This window comes from Vulpes lagopus, chromosome 4 (genome assembly GCF_018345385.1).
Source record: "Vulpes lagopus strain Blue_001 chromosome 4, ASM1834538v1, whole genome shotgun sequence".
Taxonomy (NCBI): domain Eukaryota; kingdom Metazoa; phylum Chordata; class Mammalia; order Carnivora; family Canidae; genus Vulpes; species Vulpes lagopus.
In genome coordinates, this window is record NC_054827.1 from 106,944,154 (window position 1) to 106,969,666 (window position 25,513).

Sequence of the window (25,513 nt, forward strand, 5' to 3'; positions counted from 1 at the left end):
CAGGGCAGGACAGAAATTATAGTCCAGGGGAGGACACAGATCCTTCAAAGAGGAGCTCAGTAAGGGGGAGGCCCCTGGAAGCCCTGCAGCCAGGGCTGGAAAAGATTGCTGGAGAAAGAAAAGAACAAAGATGCAGGCAAGGAACCTGCCAGGATATGAAAGAATATCTGAGGGTCCAGGGCACTTGAGGGGGTGAGGACCTAGAGGGGCTGAGGGCCCAGAAGGCAAACTGACCCCTCTATGGCTCTGCTGGGGGCCTATCATGGAAAAGAAAAAGGCTCAGCCTCTTCCCCAGCCATTGAGTTACTAACAGACTCTGCTCAACAGGCAGAAACCATGGCTGCCTTTGTCTCTAGAGTTTTGCTAAGGGTGTTTGTTGAGAATCAGAACAACAAGTCCAGATGCATCATCTCTATAGACACAAACACTAGTTTCAAATACTAAACCCACTTATTCATTCTTTCAACAAATACTTATTGTGCACCTATTGTGGGCTGGACATTAGGAATATAATAGTGAGCAGAAGGACAGCCCATGGAGATGACAAGTAACTAATACTTCTCTGTGGTAGGTGTTTTTAAAGGAGCAGTTCATAGCCCTGGGAGAGCTTAAAGCCCTAATCTAGCTGTAAGGCTTCTCCATGAACAATGGAGCTAGAATCTGAAAGATGAGTAAGAATTGCCTAGGTGAAATGGGAAGAGAGAGGAACAGTGTTCTAGGTAGAAGGAATTGGCAGGAGTGATACCTGAGAAGAAAACATGGCAGACTTAGGATGCCCACAGTGGGCCAGAGGTCAGGAGCTCTGAGAGGCCTGGGGGAAATGATGCTGGGGGCAGGGGGCAGACATGGGACAAACCATGGGCACTCTTAAAGATCAGGTGAAATGCCTGTGTTTGGAGTGCATCTTGAATTATCCTGGTCTTGATGCTGAAGGCAAAAGTCCAGGCAGCCAAAGGCAAGACTGTGGCAGGAGCCAAATACAGAAGGGCCAATAGTGCACATCCTAGGAAAAGATGAGTGTATGTATACTCATAAGCAAGGGGGTCACACACCATAATCCACCAGTATTAAGGAATCCCCGTTCTTTCCCTTGGCATCAGTTATGGAGGAAAATATGCCAGGCATCTCGAGCACAGCAGCTTTGTTGTGTATGTGTATATATGTGTGCATAATTCTCCAACCCAAATCTACATATCAAGGTAGAAAGTCTGGTTACCATCTCATTTTCAAATAAAGAACTAAAGCTTAGACCACTTAAATGGCTTGCCAAAATTTACAGAGAAAGGGACAGAATAAAGACGAGAGATCATTTTCTCACTCATCTCATAACAGGCATTTTCTAAGCACTCCCAACAATGCTGAGAACTGATAGTCAAGAAGAAAGTAAGATAAATTTGTTTCCACAAAAATAATTGCATTCCTAGATGCTTATGAAACAGTTGGATAATATATATTGACGAAGTTCCACTCCTAAGTTTGTAACTAAGGTTGCTAACTACTGACTAATTTGCCCATCTTCAAAGTAAAGTGATTTGCTTAAAGACATCCTCAAAAATGATAAAAGGGAAAAACAAAAGAACCCGGGATAACTGGAAAGCTAAATGGGGTAAATTATAATGATGTAAATTCAGCTAAATATGCCTGGGGTGGTAGTACTAATTAATACGCAGCCTTGTCCATTATAGAACTTGAAAACTTCCTGGTGAGATTCATCTGGAAGGCAAAGTTGTCACATCTACCAGAGAACAGATGTTCTAGCCACTCCAGGTTGTAGAATAGGAACCATGAACATGACCACCATTCAAGCCATATTTAAATGGGTTGATGAGGGACAGGGAGGGGATTGGCAATGGTCTGAAAAAGAGAGTCTGAGAAATGCAGGCATGACAGCCTGTGGATGAGAGCAGGTGCTGCTAGACAGAGCCCTCTACCCCCAGCCCCCGGCCCTCCTGCCCGTTCCTACTTACCTGTCGGCTCTGACATCCCCGAAAATATGCCCACGCTGTCACCTGCCAGTGCTCCTCATGACAAGCTCCCCGGTGGCTCCCAGCCACCAGCCCCACACAGCCCAGGGTTATACACATCCCTCAGATTTTGAGAGCCTCACCTCATCTTCCCCCAAATCCAACCAGTTGCACCTACTCCCTTCAAGCACGCGGCTCACTTCGTCCAGCTTACACATACCAGAAGCTACAATACCCCATGGAAACAGACACCGTGGGTCACATGTGCACTCACAGCTAAACTACAAGGTCCCCTAAAGCAACCAGGGCATGGCCCTTCCCAACCCAGGCTTTCTGGGTCTTAGAAAGTGTGAGCAAGAGGACCTACAGGCCCAAAACAGCTAAGCTGTTCCAGGAGGAGACAGGTGCTCTGTTCCTCTGTCCTGACCCCTTCCCAAACTGGGAGTGGCCCCACTCTGTTTTACTCCAAAATGAGCAGGACTCAGCTGTGATGCTCAAGGAAATGAAGCATGTCAACCTGACTTCTTTTAAGGAATAGAGAGTCTCAATTGATTGGAGAGACCCTTCTACCCCTTCCACATCCCCCACAGAGGCTGGGAGGCTTCCTGCTGCTCTCCAGTGTAGGGAGCTGGGCTCCCAGCAAAGTGTCAGAGGGGCCAGGCTGGGCGTGGGAGGGCTCGACCCGCATCCCTCTCATGGCTTTGTTCCCTGAACCTCCCCACCTGCCTCTCTTCCCACCATTTATGATTTGCTGGCGTGAACGGCAGCTGAGCTGGGGTCCCCGCAGCTCTGGTGGGAGGGGAGCGGGCAGGGAGAGGCAGGCATGAGCTGGAGGAAGAGAAGGTGCCACCCCAGCCCCAGGACAGCTGTAGGCACGGCAGCCTGGGGACCAGGCTTAGCACCCCTGGCTTCCCGCCGGGCAGAGGACCTCATCTTTCAGATCCCAACCCCTTTTCTGCACCCAGACGATCCCTTCCATAACAGAGGCCATCCGTGACCCTGAGAGTCCAGAGGAGGCTGGGTTATCACCCACAAACCTGCATCCTCACCACCAATCCTTTGAGTTTCCTTCTCCAACCAACAATGACCTAGAATCCTGCCTATGCAGTTGCATGTTCTGTTGTTGGGTGAATATCTTCCCCTTCCTTCTCCAACAACTCCCTTTTCCTCTGCCTTTATGAGATGCCAGGAACTAAACAAAGAATGATATTGATCCTGTTCATTGCTCTTATTTTCCTTGGCATACATCCACACATCCCACCCCAGGCTTCATTGCCCCATGAAATCCTCAGCATTGGGCATCATGGCATTTCCTGCCAGGGCCACAGCCTAGACTATAGCCGCCTTTTCTAGAAGGCTTTGGGTCCTTGCTCTTGACATTCCCTTCTTCTCAGTCTTTTTCCAAACCCATGTATATGTTTACAACCCAGGGCACAGAATTTTAGCAATCAGAATGGAGTCTGTCGTATAATTTCTTACATATCTAAATGTTAACATTTTCCTAATGAACTTGACTCTGATGATACGTTGGTCTTCATATCAGGCCTGGATGGGCTGATGCGCATGTTGAGCACTGAGGGAAGAGGTCCAGCCAAATGAAATGACCTGGAAGAAGATACCTTTGGATGAGTCCCTAACCCCCAGGGAGCCACAGCAGCCCCTAGTCTTCTGTTCATGAGCTGCTCTTTCCAAGGCAAAGTATCTTGAGAGTGGGGCCTTTTGTGTCTTTTCTAATGAACTTGACTTTGATGATGTGTTGGTCCTCGTATCGAGCCTGAATGGGCTGAAGTGTCCCATGTTGAGCCCTGGGGGAGGAGGTCCAGCCCTCAGATTCTTGGTCCTCTTGAGTCAGGCACCTGCAGCTGCCTTTCTAGAAAATAACTCAGGCTACCTTTCCCCAAGCACCCCACCATATAAATCTCTCAGAATTGTTTTTATATCTGGATGGACTCAACTACTGCTGGTGCCAAGATCCCATGCCTCTTATCACCCTCTGAAGGAAGAAAGGGGATGAAATCATGGGTGTCCATGGTTGACTTTGAGAAGCAAAGAAGTCCCCAGCCTGGATATTCCTTTGCACAATATGTACAGATTAGGGTGCAAATACTCCGGCTATGCTGGGAGTTGCATTATTGTCAGACTAGCTGAGAAAAAAAAATCACAGAAGCCATAGGTCCTTTTTCCTCTCACGTAAATTAGAAGGATGGGAGGTGGGGGAGTTCTCGATGGTCTCCAAGTTCCCCTGCAATTCAATACTCAGAACAAGAAAACTGCCCTGTGGGGACCTCAGTGGCCCTCCATTCCCCCATTCTCAGAAATACCTCTGGGGGCAGAACATGACAACACCATATGGCAAGGTCAAGGCCTAATGCTGTTTTTTGTAATCAAACTTCGTTTAAAAATGTGTATACTTTGAAGCAAGAAGTCAGAGCTTCAAATCCAACACTTGTGGAATTCGCAAAGCATTTTCATTCCGCCAACACTTACTGCATACCCCATATGGACCACGTGCAAGGATGGAGAGTGGTCTTACCAACAGTCTCTGCCCTTGAGCAGCTCACAGTCTAATTGTGAAGATGCAGGAGCAGGAGGGTCTATGGCAAATGGATCCATCTCGGAGGGGCTAACCTAAGCCAGGGACCTACACCGCCACCTTTGAATTAGCAGGGGACAGAAGTTGCCATGAAGGACAGGGGTCATAGGAATGACCATTCCTTCCATAAATGTCTTTGCTATTTGCTATGAGCCATATAAAGGTGTATCTTCTAGTGTGACAGTTTTGGCTGATTAGAATATTTTCAGCAAAGAGAAAGAGAATTTAGATTTAATAGGGAAAGAAGTTTGCATAGCTGGCCTCGACTCTTTTGCTTTTCCTGGGGTACAAAACTATTTACAATCAGCAATTGTCCCTTTGCACCACGGAGAAGACAACACGAAGCTTGGGTGGCGCAGGTTTTATTGGAACCAGCTCACTGAAGCACTGTTGAAACAGGAGCAACATGGTTTATGCAGAAACCTATAAGGAATTTGCCCTGAGCTCTGAAAACAGGGCTTAGGAAGTAAATTCATACACACAATTCCAGCACGGGTGGTGGTTTCTGCCCAACGTTCAAGGATGCTTATCAGAGCAGGAATCATAGACCTTAAGGGTTCTTAATGTTTTTGCTAGGTTTTTTTTTTCTTTTTATTCAGAATCATCAAATGAAGGCATTAGTTGGACTTAAGTATATTTCAGAATCCTGAAAGTAGAACTAGAGAGTTCACCGAGCCTCCCCCTTGCCCACCCAACCCCACATGCTGCACTCATGCTCCCTCTCCCTCTCTCTCTCTCTCTCTCTCTCTCTCTCACATGGTCTCCAACTTTCCAATTCCCCCTTAGGAATTCCCTCTGATCTGCTCCATCAGAGCCTCCAAGGAGCTTCAGGGTTCTGCCCTCCTCACTGGGACAGTGATGTTGGTTTCCAGTCCTTCCTAGGGATGTCTTCCACTCAGAACTTCTTCCCAATTCACTGTCCTGGCTGCCTTGATCATCTTTCCCAGGGTCGTCGTCCTGCTATCCTCCCCCTCAACCGGATCTGACAACCAGGAGCCTGGTGTGCCGCCACCTCTGCTACCCGCTCAGTCTCCTATGTCAACCCTTCCCCAGCCTGGGTTCCAGGGGCCTTTCCCCAGGCATCCCTGAGTCAGGGGCAGAGCCCCAAGAGTGGGTCTTATGAAAAATGCAAAGCACCTGCTTCTGGAAACCATCCCCATCTTCATTTCCAAATGACACAAAACAGGGTCTTCTTGGCCTGGCCCCCTGGCCCTCCGACAAGCTGTGTTCTGGCAGCCCTCTCTGCCTGGCTAAGGCCCAAACCAGCCCTCTTCTTGCTCAGCAACACAAACTCTGGGAAAGCACTGTCCAGCCAACCAAATGGAAGACCTTCTGACAGCACCCCGCGACAGGAGTCTGGTACACGGGCCTTACCTTTCTAGAATGAAGGGGAAATAAGAAGACCCCATCAGAGACACTGTGGCCTGCTCTTGGTGACAAGTAGTGGTCAGGCCAAGCAACCATCGGCTGGTGACGCTTCCCTGATGAAACTGGGTATCCGCAGGCAGAGGAGCCCTCTCACAGGGAAGCCCTGGCAGCCACCAATCAAAAAGCCCCACTGAGGACCTACAGATGCCTTAGGATCCCCAGCAGGGAACATCCCACCTCAAGCCCAGAGCACATAGAGGATGCCACTGTGTGCCCGGGCAGACCACGAGGCCAGGTCACAGGGCACCTTGGGAAGGGTTAATGCAGTGATAGAACGAGAAACCCGAAATCCAGCCAGACTAGCACTAGTGAAAGAGAGCTTCCTTTTAAGCAGAAAGGAGACTATCACAGAACAGAGAACAGAAACTGGAAGAGCAGTCTCAGCATCTCCATGTCTCTCCTGCTAGACTGGCGGGTCTGCTCCGAGGCCCCTCTGGGCAGAGGAGCTGCGTTGATTCCTGCCTGCATATTCGCACATGGGCAGCAGAAGGGAGATCCCCAGGTTGCCATGCATGGCAATGGCCCACAACTGTCTATTTCTCAGATAAAATTCTCCAGTGAGAGCCACCAACAGATTCCTTATCCTCCCCCTCCCCAACCCCCCACTGCCTACCCAGGGACCAAAGACCTGCCCCAGACCAGTACCTCAGGGAAAAGAGAACAGGATCGCCTGGGAGGAACGTGGTCCCAATGGTGAAACAAGAAGGGAGGTGGGGGAGATGGGAGCACACACCTCTGTATGGCAGGGGTGACAGTATCGTGTCAAGTGGTACGTACCACGCCCGCCTAAGGCCTGACTCGGCACCCCACCCCACTAGAGTAGCATGACCAAAGTCACAGGTGGGGCTCCAGAAAGCAGTGGTCCTGCAGGACGAACTACCTCCAAGAAACCAAGAGGCCTGAGTGCCCAAGAAAGGTCTCAGACTCTTGGCCCAAACAAAGTCCCACTGGTCTGCAAGCAGAGGCAGCAGAGGGGAAAGGAGACAGAGTAGCCAGCCACCTGGGCAGAGGACAGGATGGAAGAGGTGACCCAAGAGGCTGAGTGAGGACCTTCTGGAGAAGGAGGGGTTGGAAATGAAGACTGGAGGTGTAGCCCTTTCCCAGAGGGCAGTGTCCACCAGAGGAGGGATGAGTGTTAGGTTTGAACCCCAGCCCTGCAGCTGACTCTAAGGTTCTACTCTGTGCCTCAGTTTCCTCTTCTGTAAAGCAAAAGCAGCCCATATTTCACAGGGATGGTATGAGGATCATACACATTCCTTGCTTGACTTATGCTGGCTTCATGGTAAGGGTTCAATAAATGGGGCCTGTTAACAGTCCGGAAGCTTCCCCCATGGGAGGAGAAGCGATTCCCTCCTCTGGACACACATCATCCGCGCTGATTTTCTCTCAGACCTTAACACACACCACCCTAGGCTCTCTCAACTCCCCACCTAGCAGGCCAGGGCAGGAGGCCCCATCCTGTCAGCCATCCCACCCTCACCCAGGGAGTGACACAGGGCCAGGCACCCATGCATCTGCATATGGCACTTAGTGCCCTGCCCATCCCTAGAAGGTGATGTAGATGAGTAGCTGAGGGGACCTCCTCCTGAGCCTCAGCTTCGGTCCAGTCCCTGGCCACATGTAAGTAAAGAATGCATATCTGTGGACCTCAGTGTTCTTATCTGTAAAATGGGACTCCAGGCCTTCAAGCGCTCTTAAAGGCCTCTCTCAGAAAAGAAGCCGATTTTTTTTTTAAGGAAACAGACTCATCTTCTGGATTTAATACACTGAGAAACATGAGAAAGTTACCCTCACAGAAAATGTCTGATTCAAAAGTGCATTAGATGACAAGAAGTGGTCAAGTTGACCCCAGACAGCTCCACCTGAGGTCAGAGTAGCATTATAGTCAAAAACAAACAAAAACAAACAAAACAAAACAAACAAACAAACAAAATACCCCAGAGCAGGCGATGTCTATGAAGAAGAAAAAAAATTCAGAAGTGAGACTGGCTCCGTCTTAGTGAGCCAAATCACAGAGTCCTGCCCTCCATGGTCATGCAAACCTCTGTGTGGGAGAGGGCGTTTCAAACCCCATAGAGCCTTGACCAATACTGAAAACGTGGCCTTACAACAGCTGGGAGGCCCCCGTCCAAAGGCAGCATGCCCTTGTCCTCAGAGAGGCCCTGCCTGGACAGGATGATTGTTTGCCCTCCTTACCCCTCCGCACCCCACCGTTCCCAACCTGCTCAGACCCACCACCCAGGCAGGCCCTACAGCAGGCATGTCTGCTGCCCCCGCTAGACTGTGAGCTCCTTGAGGGCGGGACACTGTCTTCCTCTCTCCCTCCAACAAGCACACACACTTTCAGACACCTGACCTCAAGAGATGACTTAAATATTTGAGACATTTTTAATTAGGCAACAGGCTTTGAGAAGTAGTGGTACCACGGAACTAAAGGGATACAGACAGAAAAGATGTGAGGAGTGAAGACTGGCAGTGGACTCAGTGCCACTGAGATGGGTGTGCCAACCAATGGCATCCAGCCAGGTGAAAGCACCTGCAGAGATGGGGCTAGCACTCAGGCAAGCAGCTGGGAAGATGTCTGGGGGAACTGATGCATTGGCGAAGTGCCCTGGGCCCATATGAGATGAGCCTAGGAGAGAAAGGTGACTGGGGCTCTGAGGCTGTGGTTCTGGAGAAGCCCCATCCCTTAGAGGAGGGAGGCTGGCCTCAGAGCAGAGAAGCAGAGGGAGAACCAGAAGGATCATGGAAGTAAAGGGAGGAGGGAGTTTCAAGAAGAAAAGGCTGAATATTGAGTCAGGGTTATAGGTTATAGAGTGGTTTTGAGAGAGATGTGGCCAAGGGCAGAAAAAACACCAGTGAAATGGTGATGCCAGTGGTAAAATTCTGCAGAAGAGAGAGGAAATAAATCGAAGCATGGTAATAATACAATGAGTAAAAGAGGAGCAAGGAAGATTTCTCATTAAAAAAAGCAAGCATGGGAGCCTTAGCCAGCTCTCTGGTTTTTTTTCTTTTTACGGGGAAAGTCAGATTTTTCCACACTCTAGTAACCAAGTTTTAACCAGGAGAGAAGGAGTTGAGGTTTTCCAAGCCCTCTTTAAATTCCTCTTTGGTCAGCCCCCTCTCTTTCAAGTGTGCCACTTATATCGTGGGAGAATGGCAAGAGGGAGAAACTCACATTAGGGAAACTCCCCAAAAGGACAAATTGGAACCCTGTCACCCGCCTGGGCTCTATGTCTCACTGCACAGAGCACAAGGAAGTGTGGGTTCTTCCAGAGGCAAACATGGAAAAACTTTGCCTTCCCCACATCGCAAGCATAATCTGCATCTACAGACCCAAAGATCACCTCCCATGCACTCAAGAGATTTCTCAGAGGAAATTGAGCAAGGAGAGATGGGGCAGGTGGGGATGACAAAACACCTGCCCCCCAAAACACAGCACACGTGTGGCCTCTGCACCTCCATGCAAAAGTGTCAAGGTTTTCTTGAGTCTGGGAATCATCCAGACCTGAATCTGGGGGCACTGAACCCACCGACGGCTGACCTTGAGTAAGAGACATTAATTCCTTGAGGCCTGTTTCTTTGCCCATAATACAGGATGACTTTCTCACTTTTTTGTGAGCACTGAAATAACGTATTCAAAGCCCCTGGCACAGAGGCTGCCATACATACTGAATGAAGAGTTGCTGTTATCGCTATGGATACAGTGTGAAAATGGAGTTCATGCCAGATCTGGCAAGGTGGGCAGGGAAAAATGCAAGGGGCTTCTTGGCAGAAGTAGAAATTTAAATTAGCCTTTCAAAAATAAAAATGAAAAATAAGATAAAATTCACCTTTAAAGATACACAGGGCTTTACCTAAGCAAAGTACTCCTTAGGAAGTTTCATCTATTCACCCAGTCACCCATCCATCCATCCATCCATCCATCCATCCATCTATCCATTCATTCATTCATTCATTCAACAAACATTTTTGGAGTGCCTAGAATTCACCAGCATAAAGGAGCATTAGTAATGTTCACAGTGAGTCTTTTATTTAATCTGTGTTGTGCAGACATTAACAGTAAGGCTAGGTAACATGGTTAAGTGCCCGTGGTTTTCTAGTCAGGTGTCAGAAAATAAGCCAAACTGCAAGCCCAGGTCATTCCTATTTTCCTTTTTCTTACACATAATCAGAAATGCTGTAGAGAAATGACCTGTGGCCTGGATCTCTAGAACCAATCACACTTTATTTCTTAGTAGAATGTTTCCTTTTCTTTTCAGCAGCTATGGCTTTTCACAAAGAATCAGGTGTACACATTGTGGAATTTCTGCTTAAAACATCTTTCCTTCTCATATATAATGGCTTAAAGTAATTCTTGATATGTCCTTTTGCTGGAAGTTCTTTACTGGAGAATCACTCTTTGCTTCCCCACAGGGAGCTTACTCTCCACAGCAGAAACAAGAGCAAATGAACACAAGAATGGGGATGACTGGCAGAGGGGGTGTGAGAGACTTGAGGGTCTTTTTTCTGGCTAGAATCTCACTTTTGCAAAGAAAACTCAAGTACTTAACGAAGTTTGACTGATTTGTTCTTTGTTATCCAGTCTCATATGCCCGTTTTTCCAATTTCTCTGAAGTCAAGCCCATGCTTTTTCACTATGCTCCCTATTCCTTTTTCCCTATTCTAAGACAAAGCCAACGGGTAGCCTATCCCAAACCCAATGGTACCTGGAGCTAAAATTCCTGCAAAAACAAAAGGGTAGAAGCTGTTCAAGGTTGTCCTGGACCTGTGGAGCCCAGATCCTACGGTTTGAAAGGGTCTTCGACCATCCACCTACCTCTTCCTGAAGCTCTTTGCACCTGGATATTCCATGTCCTCAGGAAAGAAAGGCTAAGTCCTGTCTTCCACCTGTATGTGGGACCTGGAAGAGCTGTAGTCATACTTTTGTCAACCGTGGGGTTATTTTTCCCATGGCTGAATCATAAGGCCTCTCATTGTGGGTGGCTTGGGTTCCCTCTCCAGAACGAAGCCATACTAATCTACTTTGTGGGTATCTATCTGTCCAGAAAGGGAGCTTAGGTACCCAGTACATGTCTTTAGAAAACTTGGTGTTTATTACTTGTGTTGATTCATATCATCTTCAAAACAACCATTAAGGGCCTTATCACTCAGAGTGTGGTCTGTGAACCAGCAGCATCACCATTGTCTGGGAGCTAATTAAAGCTGCAGAATCTCAGGCCCCGCTCCAGGCCAAGTAAGTCAGGATCTGCATTGTCATAAGCTTATGGGTGTTCGTATTCCAGTTTGAGCGGCTCTGCTCTAGTAAGTCCTAGTGTCCCCATTTTATAGATAAAGAAACGAAGGTGCAGAGAGACGATATAACCTGCATTAAGAATATGGGAAGAGAGGGATCCCTGGGTGGCTCGGCGATTTGGCACCTGTCTTCGGCCCAAGGCGTGATCCTGGAGTTCCGGGATCAGGTCCACTTCGGACTCCCTGCGTGGGGCCTGCTTCTCCCTCTCCCTGTGTCTTTGTCTCTCTCTCTCTCTCTCTCTCTCTCTCTCTCTCTCTCTCTCTCTCATGAATAAATAAAATCTTAAAAAAAAAAATAGGGGAAGAGTAATTGGCAGAGCCAGGATTCAGACTCAAGATGTCAGGGGGCAGAGCTCATCCTTTTCCCACTACACAACACTGACATTTAATCACAAGTTAAGTATCTTCCTAAAGAAATTTCTTATTCCCAGCCCCAGCCCTGAGTCAGAGCCCCCACCCCTTTGTTACCACAGGCTGTCTGAAGTACTGTGCTCCTGGTACTTCCCTGGATAGCATGTTCAGTGTCTCCCCGAGACTTGAAAGACCAGGTCTAAATCCTATCTCCTAGGACAAGACCTCTGACAATATGGCCCCAAGGCAATGCCTTGCCAACTTCATCTTTCAGCTCTTCCTGCCTCCCCACTCATGTCACCCAAACTCATGGTACTTTGTATCTTCTCATTTACTGGGTATTCTCTCAACCTATTATGCTCCTCCTTCCACACCTGGTAAAAGCCAGATCCTCCTACAAATCCCAGCCTTAGTGTCCTTTCAACATGGGAGCATTTCCCAGCTGCCTAGACCAAATATTACCACCCCAGGCCCTCTGCTCTCATCACCTCCAGTTCATACCACTCTGGTAAATCTTAAGTGTGTTTCCAGATGTATGTCTCTCCTCCAACTCCAGGATGTGATCTCCACATTCAGAGGTCACACTATATGTGTTTTTGAGCTCATGTTGCCCACCACAGGGCCTTACCCCCATGGCGGGGAGGACTTCTACTGGGAGTCAATGCAAAGCGCAGGTTACCTGGTCCTATGGACAAATGCGGGGATCAGGATGTCTTACAAAAATGAACCCTCTGCTTGGTAGAGTAAAATGGCCACATTTCAGATTGTGTCTTCACTCGAATGAGGCCTGGAAGAAGTGGCCCACATTGGTCAATGAAGAACCTCATCTTAAAAGGCACAGGTTGGAGAAGATGGTGTTGCTACCAGAGTTGTTCCCTCTGTATCAGAGACCAGAAGGAATTACTGCAATGTTCTGTGAGCCAAAAATGATAGCACATATGAAGCCTACAACAACTGGGCCATTGGGCGTGGTGCAACCAGACCCTTCAGGGTGGAGAGGGAATTATTTCAGTTGTTCATAATTCAGGGTCATTGGCTACTCCAACGTGCATTTCCTTTTACCAAATTTCAATGTCTTATGCCAAATCAACTTGCCCTTCACAATAGGTTTTGGGGAAGTTTGGGCCCTTTTAGAAGAGTCCAGAACACAAAACCAATTCCTTGACCATATCCACTTGCATGGCAATATTTGGTGTTTTGTTTTGTTTTGTTTTTTTGAAAAATCTCAGATGTCAACACCTCCTCCAAAATATTCAAAGAAAAAACAAAAACTAAGCCGAAGCCTGAGTCAAAAGAAGGAGCCTGAACAGCTTCTCCATTTTTTCTTTAGCACTAGAGATCATGCCTATTTGGAGAGAATCTCTATCCTCTGTATTGTAACTTCATTACCCCCTGAATTTTCAAGCCTTCATAATATTCACAAGTGACCTCCAAAGACAGTGATCCTGGAGGATGTGCAAGATGTGTTTCTACTTCTCACTTCCCTGCTGTGCAGAGACCCTAGGAGTGGTCTGTGCATGTCTGCCATGGAATATTCCCTTGCCCAGTGCCACTCCAAACCTTCCATGCTATCAGCCCCCATATCCCCAGCTCTCAACCTGGGTGAAGACAAACTGGACAACCGACTCCAGGCTTTTAACAGCACTCCTCTAGGCACCTGCAGAATTGCCTCACACTTGCCTGTTTGTCACTATTCTAAATCCAACCAGTCTCTCCCAAGTACAGTTCCTCTGCTGGCATGGAAGGCTGTGCCATGAAAGGCTACCCACAGTACGCCCACCATGCCCACCGTGAAGCTCTCCCTGCCACCTCCCTTCACTGGTAAAGAACTTTTGAAACTCAGTGGTAATTGATATTTGACATACCTACCTGACTCTATGTTTCCACCATATTGATGGCCGGGGGCTAAATTATGCTCCCATCTGTCTCTCCCCAAGGTACCTGGCACCTTAGCAAGTGCTCAATAAATATTGGTTGGATTACTCGGGTGAGTAAGTTCCCTGCTCTTACGTGTGCACAAGTTTGTGATTATCCAAAAATCTATGTTTAGATATTTATCTGTCCTAAGTACAAATTTAAATTTTGCTGTATTAAGATGAGGCAAATTCAAGAGTGAGAATATTCGTAAGAGTCTGACTCACAAAATCTTTCTTTTCTGTTAGTGTTAGGAAAGTGCTAATAGTTGCCAGTAAAATGGTGGTTACATCCCCCATGCAATAGGGATGGAGCAGTAAAGTAGTAAGGCAGAAAGCCCAAGTGAGCCAGAGTTTTGCCACCCAAAGGCAGCTTTTTACCTCCATAGCTACTGCTGACAGGAGGTGGGGGTGAGGGGGATCTGTAAGGATATTGAAAAATGCTATGGAGGGAAAGAGGGTTGAATTAGAGTAAACGAGCCTTGTGTGAGCAGCCCTCAGAGAGTCTCTTGAAAATATGTATAACTGCAAACAACAATAGGAGTAACCATGAAAATAAAAATAAAGATCCTGCCTTCTGGATGTCTGAACCCTAGTGCTCCTGTTCTTATAAAATTTTGAAAATTCATTTTGAAAAACTGTAGCAGAGTGATCGAGATCCCTTGTAGCACCCAACTTGTGGTGAGAAGCAAATGTAGTGGTTAAGAGTTTGGAGCCGGGCTGCCTGGGCTGGAAACTGGATCCTCCATCGACCAGCTATGATCTTTAGCAAGTAACCTAACCCCATTATGTCTTAGTTTCTTCCTCTGTAAAATGAAGGTAATACCTTATAAGGCCGCTTTGAAAACTAGAATGGTTCATTCTAGAGGAATCAATGAGTTAACATTGTCAAGTGCTTAGAACATGCCTTGGCACATTTAAGCACTGTTGTTTAACACAGAGCAACTTTCAACACACAAGTGATAAGTGTGAATCAGAAAAAGATACAAAGCCAAAGATAATAGTATTCATATTGTCTTCTTTTGTGAAGTGTCTGTTCAAGTGTTTTGCCCATTTTTATTGGGTATTTTGTCTTTTTATTATTGATTTCTGAGAGTTTTTTTATATATTCTAAATGCAAATCCTTTGTCAGCTGTGTATATTTGCACTAAATGCAAAAGGGGCTCTGTATCATTAGTCATTAAGGAAATGCAAATTAGAACCACAATGATGACACTTGCCCACAAGACTGCCTAACATTAAAAAGACAGATGACGCCAAGTATTGGTGAGGATGATGAGCCAACTATGGCTCTCAGTGTATTGCTGGTGGGAGTATAAAATGATGTGACCATTTTGGAAAACAGTCTGGCAGTTTGTCCCAGAATCAAACATTCACCTAACATATGACTTGGGTATTTAGCCAAGAGAAATGAACACACATGTTTACACAAAGGCTCATACCAGAATGTTTGCAGCCACTTTGTTCATAATAACCAAGCACTGGAAACAACCCAAATGTCCATCAGCAAGGGAATGGATGACATCTCTTGGTATTAACATAGTGGGATTGATACGCACAATGACTGAGATGAATCTCATGGATAGTATGTTTTATCTAAAGATGCCAGACATGGAAGAGTACATACTGTGTGCTTTCATTTATGTTAAGCTCAAGGACAGTCCAAACTGGCCCGTAGATCTAGAAATTAGAAAGTTGTTACCTCTGGGAGAGAAAGGGATTGATTGGAAAGAGCCAGAAAGGAATATTCTCTGGCAGTGGTTCTAACCAGGGGTAATTTTGTCTCCCAGGAAACATCCAGCAAGGTGAATGTTGACATTTGATTATTGTGCTTCTGGCAGCTAGTGCACAGATGCCGGTAACCATCCTACCCTACGCAGGACAGCTCCCTGCCAACAAAGAATGATCCAGCCCCACATGTCAATAGCGCAGAGGTTGAGAAATCCTGGTCTAGGGTAAAGGAAATGCTCTACATCTTGACTGGTTACATGAGCGCTGTGAAGTTCACTTTGTTATTGTACCTCAACTGAAGAATAACACTGAACAAAATGACAAAAGACAAAGAACCAGACCAGGAGAGAGGTGTTCCCTTAGGCACATTTGGTTTCTTTGCTAACCTTATCCCGAGAAAGAATTGTCAGTTTTACTACACCTATGCTGTACCTATACCAATATTTTATGTGTTTTTTATTTTGCTTTAGTTAACCATTAGTCAATATATATAATTCACATAGAGTGTAAGTTCATTTACTCTTCACTAATCTTGGGTGATGCTAACAAAATCCTGCATTAACCACCAGAGTTCCCTCTGGGGTGGAGAAGAGAGCTTAACCAAGAAGAGCCAGCCCATCAATATCCTGGTGATTAGAAACCTCACACACAATGAATGCGTAACTAACGTATGAGACCCAGTCCCCTAGCAGTTTGGAAGATACTGATAGCGTTTTTAATAATTTTTAAGCAGTTCAGAAATAAGTCTATAGGAAAGCATGAAAAGCTAGGAAGAGCGAGAACTTTCTGACAAAACAACAGAATGCAAGCACATCCGACCACAGACCACACGTTGTTACAACAGTCAGGGAAGTGTTCGTAGTAACAATCCCATCAAACTACATGTAGTTGGAGCATTTATTCCATGAGCATTTTCATAGATCATAAGTTAATAAGTTGTCACAGCAACTCTCCAAGATAAGGCAGGTATTAATTTTGTCATGAATAATCTGACACTTAAGAGTTCAGAGGCTGAAAAAAAAAAAAAAAGAGTTCAGAGGCTGTGCTGAAGTCATTATGGAGGTTTCAGAACACAAAGACGCCCTCCTATGGATGGGCATTGATGGGGCAAGTACAGGACAAGGAGAGTATGGGGCCAGGACAACCGGTAGCCTAGAGCCTGAGCCTCCCATTCCACTTCTGGACCGCACTCTGGGTACTTGGGAAGGATGAGTTGCTTGTCCAATGAACCCCAAGCCCACTTCTGTGGCCAGCAGCAAGAGTCTCTTCCCTGGCTCTGTTGTCCTGAAGATAGACCACACTGCCAGTACGAACCTGCCATGTCCATGGGGCAAGAAAGGAAGGTACAGTTAAAGCATGGGATTGAGGTTGGGTCATTCACAGGCGAGTACTCGTTCTCTGCTGCATGGGCTGCTATTTGCGGTGAGAAGAAAAAGAGCAGTCAGGCCAGGGGCCATCTCTCCCTGTGTGGCAATGTTCTGATATACAAATACAAGAGTCCTGAGAGCTCTAAATGTGAACCAAGCCTTTCAGGTGATCGTTAAAGTGAGTAAACGTTGATAGTTTGCTAGCTTGGTTTGTAACTTATATTTTGTCAGACAGTATGTGAGCCGCCTTTGGTACTCTTGTCCTAGGCCTTAGAAATGTTTGGGCAGGTCTGCGGTCAATTAAAAACAGGACGTTCAAGGACATGTAGTTGGACCATAATACTAGGGGCTTGTAGCTTCAGTGTGGGTAGTAAAGGGGAATAAAGAGGTTCAAAGACTTCCCGTTTGCTTAGAGTCCCCTACCCCTTCTGTCTTGGAATTCTTTTCCATTGTGTACTATTGTTTTTTCTCCCAGCTCCTCCCTGACTCCCTTTTATACTCCTAGTAAAGCCAAAGGAGTTTGGGGTGACTGTTTCATTAATGTTATTTCTAAAATACCTATGCTCCTGACTTTAATGGGAATAACATTAATGCTTCACTTTTAAGTTTGGATACAGGATGTTTCAGGAAAAACTCTTTTTTTTTTTCATGGAAAAATTCTTCACTACCTTTCTGTCTAAGTACCCATCCCCAAGTTTCTGAAGTTTATTTGATATGGATGCTCTGTTTTATCAAATAATTTGGAACATCAACTATTATTGTCTGCTCTTTTTTTTTAAGATTCTATTTATTCATGAGATACACAGAGAGAAAGGCAGAGACATAGGCAGAGGGAGAAGCAGGCTCCCTGCAGGGAGCCCAATGCGGGACTGGATCCCAGGACCCTGGGATCACCACCTGAGCCAAAGGCAGGCGCTCAACCACTGAGCCAGCCAGGCGTCGCATATGATTAACCTACTCTTGTTGATAGAAACATTTGACAATCATTATGCATTTCCTGTGTAAATCCTTTTTAGTCACTTCAAAATGTTAAATCTTGGTATTTTAAGATTTTGTATCATTGTTGATAAGCAATAGTTTTCTACAGTGTTACTTTCCCCCTCTTTTGTCTGATTTTTTTAAAGCCAGAGATAGTTAACAAAAGATGATGCATGTTTTAATTTGTGAGAATTTGCTTGTAAATCTAATAGTTTTAGAGATTTTTAAAATATCCTGTTTTTTTAAGGATTATTATTTGAGAGAGTGAGAGACAGACATAGAGCATGAGTGGGGAGGAGAGGGAGAAGCAGGTTCCCCACTGAGCAAGGAGGATGCGGGGCTCCATCCCAGGACCCAAGGATCATGACCTAAGCCAAATAAGTTGCTTAACCAACTGAGCCACCCAGGCACTCTTAAAAATGAAGCAAAATGGAAACTTCTAGTGAACTTTCATTCCAGTTATTATACATTAAAGCCACAGGATTTCTGGTTGGTTCCTTTTCATAATTGTTAATTCTTTATCGACATTCTGTGTTTGGTGAGAAATCATTCTCCTAGTTCCCATTAGCCCTTTGAGCATAGTTAAGACAGTTGATTTAAAGTCAAAGTCATCATCTAGTAAATCCAATGTCTGGGCCTCCCCTGGGGGACTTGGAGTTAATTTTTTTTCCCTCTAACTGGGCCATACTTTCTCGTTTCTTTGCATGCCTTGTCTTTTTTTTTTTAAGATTTTATTTATTTATTCATGAGAGACACAGAGAGACAGAAAGAGAGGCAGAGACACAGGCAGAGGGAGAAGCAGGCTCCATGCAGAGAGCCCGATGTGGGACTCGATCCCAGGACTCCAGGATCCAGCACTGGCTGAAGGCGGCACTAAACTGCTGAGCCACCCTGGCTGCCCTGCCTTGTCATTTCTTGTTGAAAACTAGATATTTTGAAGTACTTACAACGTGCTGGTTCTGGAAATCTGATTCTGCCTATTCCCCGGGGTTTCTTGTGGCTGCTTGTAGTCATTTGTCACTGTCTGTTCAGTGATCTTTTTAACTGTTTTCGTAAAAATTGTATCCTTTTGGGGGTGTTGGTGCCCCAAAGTTCTATTAGCTTAGCGGTCAGCTAGTGATTTGACAGATTTTCTTAAACACCTAAAGCCAAAAGAAAAAATTACTCTGTCTTTGCAGATCGCTTTGGAGTTGTTGTCCTCCTTCGATGCTTGGCCCAACTGCTTACAGTTCTGCCCTAGCCTTCCCTTCCTGCCTAAAAAATCAGCCAGACATCCAAGCTCAGGAATCACACTCGCAGCCCTGGGCTTGCACACTGCATTCCAGTTTCCCCAGTCTCCCCAGAGCTCTTGAAAGCCCATATATTCACCCAAGCATCTCCTTCCTCAGTCTCTTCCTTCCCTGGCTTTCCAGCCCACCTGCTGCTTGACCACCTGTTGGCCCCAGCCCCAAGGGCCTTCCGGTCATTAAATACTTTTGACAACGACCATCCAGGAGGCCACCCTGGTCCTGAGAGGGTTCCAAGAGGATGAAACAAAGGAAAGGCCTGAGCTCATCCCTCAGGGTGCCACACAACAGTTAAAACCCACAGTCATGATTTTTTTTAGAACATAGCCCCCATTGCCCCCTGTGGCACCAGCAAGCCACACCAGGCATATAGACTGATGTAGTCTCCATATTTGCAGCTGCACAGAGCTGGGAAGTCAAAGTCAAAACACCACGATGCTCTCACAAAAATTTAGCAGTTTCTTTCTTCATGAAGCACTCCCTACTGTTGTATTTTTATTCCATTCCAAACTTCTGAAAAGGTGGGTCCTGACAGTTCCTGCCAGCTTAAGCTGGCTTCAGTGAAAAGCTGAGCTTCCTTTTCAAGAATGGTACTTTTTTTTTTTTAAAGATTTTATTTATTTATTCCTAGAGGCACAGAGAAAGAGAGAGAGAGAGAGAGGCAGAGACATAGGCAAAGGGAGAAGCAGGCTCCACGCAAGGAGCCCGACGTGGGACTCGATCCCAGGTCTCCAGGATCACGCCCTGGGCTGCAGGCGGCGCTAAACCGCTGCGCCACCCGGGCTGCAACACTGGTACTTTTAAAACTTCCTTAATTTCTTAATTTTTACATTTTTGAGCAGAATCACCAAAAGGTCCAATTTTAACATACTGAAGTTTCATTCATTGCCTGGGTTAATATCAACTTTTCTTAAAATTTTGACAGTAGTTTGAAAAAAAACGTATCCTATAGGGCACAGAATATAGTTTATATACATTAAATCAATACTATTACCTAATTTACTCAAATTTTTTATATGTAAGCTTTTCCTATTTACTAGAGATGAATGACACATTTTGTTATTACTACATTTTTCACTTTTCCTCACATTTTTAAATTATTACTTTATATTTTTGTGCTGTTATTCATCATACCAAAGTAAATGATTTCTAAATATTTATTGTGGCTTGTAGTCTTTAATTCTTTATTCCATTTCATTTTTTTGCCCAAAATTCTATTTTGTCTAATATTAAAAATACCATCTGTGCTTTTTTGCTTTGTATTTTTCAGATCTATTTTTGTCATTTCTTTCCCCTTTAACTTGAATAGGTAATTTTTAGTTTTCTAAAGTAGTGCATACTTTCATTGTATTATTTTATAACCAATTTGTTATCATAAAATTTAGTAACACCTCAGTCATTTTGCCTTATGGTTTTTTTTTTTATCCTTGCTTACTCTTTTCCATTTTTTTCTATGCTAAATGGTATGTTTTCTTTCACCCATTGATTTAAAAGTTGTGATTTTCTTTTCTACAAGTGATTTCTTTAATTAGAAATATGTATCAATATTCTTTTTTAAATATTTTATGTATTTATTCATGAGAGACACAGAGGCAGAGACTTAGACAGTGGTAGAAGCAGGCTCCCCACAAAGAGCGTGATGCAGGACTCAGTCCTGGGACTCTGGGATCACGACCTGAGCCAAAGGCAGAGGCTCAACCACTGAGCCACCCAGGTGTCCCTGTATCCATATTTGAATTCCTTTTTCTCTGCCAGTGTCAAAGATTAAATGGCATTCATTGATTAGCCCTACCTGTGAGTGATGATATTTGGCTGGCTTTTTCTTTTCTTACTAGCTTTCATAATTTTCTATATTTGGTTTTAATAATCTAGGATGTTAGATGCATATTATTTAACATGTTTAACATTATTCTTTAAGGAATAATTTGTGGAACTTGCAGTATTATATTAATAACAGTTTGAATTTATTTATACATCTTATAAGCTTCATTGCTCACTGACAATTCTAGGAAACCACAATTCCCTCAACCTTGGGATGATTATATGTCTAAGACTGAGAGAAAGCATTTCAATTTTTCAGGAAGAGTTGATAATCTTTCAAATGTCTGGGTCTTCACAGCAGGTCTAAGAATTCCTGGTACAGGACTGCTTATTTCTCCATTATACTCAGTAGGCACAAGGATCCAAGATATTATTAGGGACACATAAAAATATTTTCTTTAAAAATTGGGAGAAAAAATTAATATGATCCAGCCTGGATATTATTAACTTCTACAGATATCATTTTAATATCTTTGTGGAGGAAGGGACCCACAAAGACTTTGTCAGCTTAAATCACCATCAAATCTCTGTTGATATCATTCAATTGTCTCTCATTGCTATTGATTCAGAAAATGATGGCTTTGGTTTCTTGGTGTTTGACCCAGTCTTTTGATCCTGAAATTTTTTATTCTTTATGTTCAAAACACTACTAGTATAAGTCTAGATGATTATCATTAACTTCATCTACTATGCAGGAGGAGCTCCAATGTGTTTAAACCTTCAACTAGGCAAGTGTCTTCTATTTTTTTTTTTTTTTTTGGCTTGGTGACTATTTATGTACATTGTAACTTATTACAAAGTAAATACTCCATCCATGACTCTGATCCACTTTCCCATTATGACTCTGATCCATCCTCCCATCATTTTAGATTGACTCCTGGGAGGATTTCTCAGGCCAGCATTTTTACTGACTCAGTTTTTAGAGTCTCCAATCTGCTGTTCATTGCCTCTCTGCCATTCTTTTTTTCTTCTTTTAAAATCTCTTTAAAGAGCAAGCACAAGCCGTGAGCGTGGGAGGGATAGAGGGAGAGGAAGAGAGAGAATCCTAAGCAGGCTCTGCACCCAGCACGGAGCCCAACACAGGGCTTGATCTCACAACCCTGAGACCATTACCTGAGTCCAAATCAAGAGTCAGAAGCCTATCTAACTGAGCCACCCAGGCTCCCCCTTCTCTGCCATTCTTAAGTCAACAGTCAAGGTTTTCATCCCTGTGCAGGATTTCTTGATCTCACCTGTTTCTTCTTTTTTTCTTTTAAGATTTTATGTATTTATTCATTGAGACACACACACACACACAGAAGCAGAGACACAGGCAGAGGGAGAAGCAAGGCTCCATGCAGGGAGTCTGACGTGGGACTCCATCCCGGGTCTCCAGGATCACACCCCGGGCTGCAGGCGGCGCTAAACCGCTGGGCCACCGGGACTGCCCTCACCTGTTTCTTCTTCCTAACAATCATCAGAGAGATAGAATTCTCTCCTTAATCTTGCTGCATCCCTAACCCATGTTTCCAAAGTTATCTTTTAGCAACAGTAGCATGGGCATTCATTCATTCTGATTCCTCAGTGTAACCATCTTCTTTGCAAAGGCAATTTATTTACTTGCTAGTAATGTTTTACTCCTTTTTCCTATCTTTATAGAGGAAAGTTTTTGCTTGTCCAGCATTGGCATTTGAGACAAGTTCCATCAGAGAACATAAAGTTCTCTAGTCATTCCAGCCCAAATTAAGAGAAGAGGGGACATTTTTAATAAAGTATGCTGTTACTTTGATCTTCTGAAAGCCAGCAAGGGTACAGCAGGGAGGTTCCAGAATCAACAGCTGTGAGAGAAAGGAGCTCCATAAGCATGATCCAGAAAATCTTGTCTGTATTTAAGCAACAACCAGGAATCATTCAGGCCAGATGAGCCACTCATTGTCTGAAAAAGTTGCCCTTGATAGGTGTTAGCCACTCACTGCATGACCATCCACACCCAGGACTGACAAGAAACATATGCTTCCTATGGCTGCCAGGCCATATGTACTAAAGTGCCTGCTAAACAACCAGGAGGTAAGGGTGAAATTGAGATGAGTCTAAGGCTCTGTGGCCTACACTCTCTGCCAGTCCTAATCCCTCCAAGGAAGGGGACACAGGTCTTCAATCCTTTTTCTCATCCCTTGAGGCCATCTGGGTTTCAGAATTCAGAATTTAGAAAGAGGCAGAAGAAGGTCACCATACAGCAAAGTATCTTGATGGGCAATGGGAATGTAAGTTCTATCTCCATGAAGTACTACTTGAGACAAGGAAGCTGGGTATCCAGTCAGTAGATGATTAAGAGTGAAGGAGAGGGAAGATAAGGCATGAATTCTTAAGTACTTTCAGTACTTTCAACTATGCAGGAGCAAAGTAGGCTCCAGTAGCCTGAGGGAAGTCCTCTAAGGAAGGTTTTTGGGTCTCCAGTGCTGGGAAATAAAAGCATACGAAAATGAAATGATAAACACAGATACCAGGATTCTGATAAGAACACTGACCTTGCCCACCACATAGGTATCACAGGACATCCCAGACAGGTTTCAGGCAACCTCTTGAAATCAAATACACTATTCTGCTATTAAAAAAAAAAAAAAGAATATCCCCCAGTAAGTGGAATAATGGGTACAAAATAATCACATTGGAGATTTTTTCATAATGTATATTACTAAAGACTACTGAAATAATGAGACATAGGCCATAAATATTGTAACACCTTTTTTTTTTTTTTTTTTTTTTTGGCCTTTTGAGGTATGAGTGGTATATAAAAAGCCATACATGAGTTTGAGGATAAGTATACACTCTCTAGCACTTCTTCTGAAGAGTATTCAGTGTTAACTTCAAATGCATATTGATTCAAACTAAGCTAACAGCTTCTGCCCCAGGAGGTGAGGGGGTGTTTTTCAGGACTGGGTTAGAGGCAGTCATTGAGGTGGGAGCAAATGCTCTGGTGAAGACCCAACCCCATGAAGCATGGTTTTTCAAAGTTTTCCCTGTGCCCTTGCTCTCACTAGCCACAAGTTTCTACCCAAACAGTTTCCCCTTGAATAAACAGCTGCTGTCTCCCATGGGTAAGTCTATTCTGTCCCAAGCCTTCACACTTCCTCTGTGGGAATGTTTTCTCCTATGCTCACAATGTCATGACTCTGATCCATTACAGTTGAGGCTAGATTTTGCAGCCAAATCTATCTTGGTACCAATTTTGAAGTTCAAACTGTGCTTTCTCAAATCCACTCATGTTTTGGATTTGCAGATATGGGATCTCAGGCCTATACTAGGAGCTTGAGATCTCTTAATGCCCCCATCCCCTAACTCCCCTCCCAAGCAAGCTCTTAAGCGAGTGAAATGGCAGGCAAATTCCTCCTCGATCCAGGAATAGCCATGCAGCAGAAATTCCTCAAAGTTTCCAGAATGTGGATGCCACACTACAGCACTGAGGTAGCTCCTATTTTATTTTCCAGTGGAAATCAAGAAGGGGAGAAATGTGTTTTTGCAGATTGCTCTCTTCCCCAAAAGTCCTGCTTATGACATATAACGCTGGAAGTGAGGACTAGCGTGGGGGGGGAGGGGATGGCGAGAGCCATGAACTTTCCAATAAAGTGTCCTGTTTTGCTAATCAGAGCCTATATTACTGCCAGCAAGTACTAAGTTCTTTCCTAGGTATTTACGGCAGTGTCTGCCAGTGTGTGTGTGTGCTGTTTAATGTTTCTTGGCCTCATTTCAAATACCCCCTTCAAGATATAAACCCTCTTGATGTTGCTGTTGTGTGCTCTCCCATAGAGCTGGCATCATTTATGTCAGGAACATTTATCTGTTAATTTATACCAACCAATTATTTATAGACCCAAATACTATAAGTCAATTTGCTTTGGCAATTTGGAAATCACACATAATAAGCTGTTCTGGCTTTAGGGGACAAAACACTCTAGTCCAGCTCTATGTCCATCAGATCAGAAATGTCTCCCCTATAGCAGCAAAGTTACCAAAGTACTCTAACAAGAGAAATAGAGGTTTAGGGAAAATAGAAAATTAGTTTTTCTTCCTTGCCCATCATAAGAACCAAACTCTTAGTATTTATTGATATATCCAACAGAAACAGTGGTCTGGAGCATACCTCAACTCAATTAGTTGTAGAAGGATTAATCCTCTGTAGACCACTGTCAAAAAGTGTAACCAAGAAGCCAGATTAGAATGAGCCTCAGTCTGTGCACAAAAATCTAACCCAAATCTCACACATCATGAAGAATCAATACATTATCAGTAGAACTTTGGTCTTTCTCTCCAGCTTCCATATCCCTTGGAACCCAAATATTGGACACCTGGAATGGAGGGCAGCAAGGGCTCTGAAACCAAGCAGCCCCAATTTCACTGGGTCTGGGTCTAGCTTTGGAAATTAATTTCACCTCTAAAACCTAATTGCTCATTAGTGAAGTGTGCCTCTTACCACCTACCCCATAGGTTTGTTGGGAAAATTAAATGAGAGGACATTCTTGAAAACATTGGCCATCTCAGATGGCACTCAGAAGTTGCTATCACCATTATCATGAGTGAAACATGCTCACCCCAGGCCTTGGTCAAAAGACCAACCTATATTATGGCCATTATGCTCTCCAGTTTGCATTATTTTCTATAAAAGTTGATAGAAACCCGGCCTCCATTGTAATGATAGCCAGTCACCCACCAACCTAGAGAAGATGCGTTTGTTGCTGCAGATGATGACTATAGAAGTGGACAAATCAGCTGCTGAGCGAACCTGCTGGAGGTGAGCATGGGCCAAAGA